Here is a 5,264-nt window from a genome sequence, read left to right as displayed (position 1 = left end):
ATACCACCACACACCCTATATTAAGTACATACCACCACACCCTATATTAAGTACATACCACCACACACCCTATATTAAGTACATACCACCACACCCTATATTAAGTACATACCACCACACCCTATATTAAGTACATACCACCACACACCCTATATTAAGTACATACCACCACACCCCTATATTAAGTACATACCACCACACACCCTATATTAAGTACATACCACCACACCCTATATTAAGTACATACCACCACACACCCTATATTAAGTACATACCACCACACCCCTATATTAAGTACATACCACCACACCCTATATTAAGTACATACCACCACACCCTATATTAAGTACATACCACCACACCCTATATTAAGTACATACCACCACACCCTATATTAAGTACATACCACCACACCCTATATTAAGTACATACCACCACACACCCTATATTAAGTACATACCACCACACACCCTATATTAAGTACATACCACCACACACCCTATATTAAGTACATACCACCACACACCCTATATTAAGTACATACCACCACACCCTATATTAAGTACATACCACCACACACCCACCACACCCTATATTAAGTACATACCACCACACCCTATATTAAGTACCACCACACCCTATATTAAGTACATACACCACACCCTATATTAAGTACATACCACCACACACCCTATATTAAGTACATACCACCACACACCCTATATTAAGTACATACCACCACACCCTATATTAAGTACATACCACCACACCCTATATTAAGTACATACCACCACACCCTATATTAAGTACATACCACCACACCCTATATTAAGTACATACCACCACACCCTATATTAAGTACATACCACCACACACCCTATATTAAGTACATACCACCACACATATTAAGTACCCACCACACCCTATATTAAGTACATACCACCACACCCTATATTAAGTACATACCACCACACACCCTATATTAAGTACATACCACCACACCCCACCACACCCTATATTAAGTACATACCACCACACACCTATATTAAGTACATACCACCACCACACCCTATATTAAGTACATACCACCACACCCTATATTAAGTACATACCACCACACACCCTATATTAAGTACATACCACCACACCCTATATTAAGTACATACACCACACACCCTATATTAAGTACATACCACCACACACCCTATATTAAGTACATACCACCACACCCTATATTAAGTACATACCACCACACCCTATATTAAGTACATACCACCACACACCCTATATTAAGTACATACCACCACACCCTATATTAAGTACATACCACCACACACCCTATATTAAGTACATACCACCACACCCTATATTAAGTACATACCACCACACACCCTATATTAAGTACATACCACCACACCCTATATTAAGTACATACCACCACACACATACCACCATATATTAAGTACATACCACCACACCCTATATTAAGTACATACCACCACACACCCTATATTAAGTACATACCACCACACACCCTATTAAGTACATACCACCACACACCCTATATTAAGTACATACCACCACACCCTATATTAAGTACATACCACCACACCCCTATATTAAGTACATACCACCACACACCCTATATTAAGTACATACCACCACACACCCTATATTAAGTACATACCACCACACACCCTATATTAAGTACATACCACCACACACCCTATATTAAGTACATACCACCACACCCTATATTAAGTACATACCACCACACCCTATATTAAGTACATACCACCACACCCTATATTAAGTACATACCACCACACACCCCTATATTAAGTACATACCACCACACCCTATATTAAGTACATACCACCACACCCTATATTAAGTACATACCACCACACCCTATATTAAGTACATACCACCACACCCTATATTAAGTACATACCACCACACACCCTATATTAAGTACATACCACCACACACCCTATATTAAGTACATACCACCACACACCTATATTAAGTACATACCACCACACCCTATATTAAGTACATACCACCACACCCTATATTAAGTACATACCACCACACCCTATATTAAGTACATACCACCACACCCTATATTAAGTACATACCACCACACCCTATATTAAGTACATACCACCACACACCCTATATTAAGTACATACCACCACACACCCTATATTAAGTACATACCACCACACACCCTATATTAAGTACATACCACCACACCCTATATTAAGTACATACCACCACACCCTATATTAAGTACATACCACCACACCCTATAAGTACATACCACCACACCCTATACATACCACCACACACCCTATATTAAGTACATACCACCACACCCTATATTAAGTACATACCACCACACCCTATATTAAGTACATACCACCACACCCTATATAAGCATACCACACACCCTATATTAAGTACCACCACACCCTACCCACCACACACCCTATATTAAGTACATACCACCACACACCCTATATTAAGTACATACCACCACACACCCTATATTAAGTACATACCACCACACACCCTATATTAAGTACCCACCACACCCTATATTAAGTACATACCACCACACCCTATATTAAGTACATACCACCACACACCCTATATTAAGTACATACCACCACACCCCTATATTAAGTACATACCACCACACACCCTATATTAAGTACATACCACCACACCCTATATTAAGTACATACCACCACACCCTATATTAAGTACATACCACCACACACCCTATATTAAGTACATACCACCACACCCTATATTAAGTACATACCACCACACCCTATATTAAGTACACCACCACACCCTATATTAAGTACATACCACCACACACCCTATATTAAGTACATACCACCACACACCCTATATTAAGTACATACCACCACACCCTACCACCACACCCTATATTAAGTACATACCACCACACCCTATATTAAGTACATACCACCACACCCTATATTAAGTACATACCACCACACACCCTATATTAAGTACATACCACCACACACCCTATATTAAGTACATACCACCACACCCTATATTAAGTACATACCACCACACCCTATATTAAGTACATACCACCACACCCTATATTAAGTACATACCACCACACCCTATATTAAGTACATACCACCACACACCTATATTAAGTACATACCACCACACACCCTATATTAAGTACATACCACCACACCCTATATTAAGTACATACCACCACACCCTATATTAAGTACATACCACCACACACCCTATATTAAGTACATACCACCACACCCTATATTAAGTACATACCACCACCCCTATATTACATACCACCACACACCTATATTAAGTACATACCACCACACCCTACATACCACCACACCCTATATTAAGTACATACCACCACACACCCTATATTAAGTACATACCACCACACACCTATATTAAGTACATACCACCACCATATTAAGTACATACCACCACACCCTATATTAAGTACATACCACCACACCCTATATTAAGTACATACCACCACACCCTATATTAAGTACATACCACCACACACCCTATTTAAGTACACCACACACCCTATATTAAGTACATACCACCACACACCCTATATTAAGTACATACCACCACACCCTATATTAAGTACATACCACCACACCCTATATTAAGTACATACCACCATATTAAGTACATACCACCCACCCTATATTAAGTACATACCACCACACACCCTATATTAAGTACATACCACCACACACCCTATATTAAGTACATACCACCACACACCCTATATTAAGTACATACCACCACACACCCTATATTAAGTACATACCACCACACCCTATATTAAGTACATACCACCACACACCCTATATTAAGTACATACCACCACACCCTATATTAAGTACATACCACCACACACCCTATATTAAGTACATACCACCACACCCTATATTAAGTACATACCATACCACACACCCTATATTAAGTACATACCACCACACCCTATATTAAGTACATACCACCACACCCTATATTAAGTACATACCACCACACACCCTATATTAAGTACATACCACCACACACCCTATATTAAGTACATACCACCACACCCTATATTAAGTACATACCACCACACCCTATATTAAGTACATACCACCACACCCTATATTAAGTACATACCACCACACCCTATATTAAGTACATACCACCACACACCCTATATTAAGTACATACCACCACACACCCTATATTAAGTACATACCACCACACCCTATATATAATACATACCACCACACCCTATATTAAGTACATACCACCACACCCTATATTAAGTACATACCACCACACCCTATATTAAGTACATACCACCACACACCCTATATTAAGTACATACCACCACACACCCTATATTAAGTACATACCACCACACCCTATATTAAGTACATACCACCACACCCTATATTAAGTACATACCACCACACACCTATATTAAGTACATACCACCACACCCTATATTAAGTACATACCACCACACTATATTAAGTACATACCACCACCACACTATATTAAGTACATACCACCACACCCCTGTATTAAGTACATACCACCACACCCTGTATTGGTACATATCACCACACACCCTATATTAAGTACATACCACCACACCCTATATTAAGTACATACCACCACACACCCTATATTAAGTACATACCACCACACCCTCATATTAAGTACATACCACCACACACCCTATATTAAGTACATACCACCACACCCTATATTAAGGTGCATACCACCACACCCTATATTAAGTACATACCACCACACCCTATATTAAGTACATACCACCACACCCTATATTAAGTGCATACCACCACCCTATATTAAGTACATACCACCACACACCCTATATTAAGTACATACCACCACACCCTATATTAAGTACATACCACCACACCCTATATTAAGTACATACCACCACACACCCTATATTAAGTACATACCACCACACACCCTATATTAAGTACATACCACCACACACCCTATATTAAGTACATACCACCACACCCTATTATTAAGTACATACCACCACACACCCTATATTAAGTACATACCACCACACACCTATATTAAGTACATACCACCACACCCTATATTAAGTACATACCACCACACACCCTATATTAAGTACATACCACCACACCCTATAT

This window comes from Oncorhynchus tshawytscha, linkage group LG22 (genome assembly GCF_018296145.1).
Source record: "Oncorhynchus tshawytscha isolate Ot180627B linkage group LG22, Otsh_v2.0, whole genome shotgun sequence".
NCBI classification, from domain to species: Eukaryota; Metazoa; Chordata; class Actinopteri; order Salmoniformes; family Salmonidae; genus Oncorhynchus; species Oncorhynchus tshawytscha.
Note: the sequence above shows the minus strand (reverse complement) of the source record.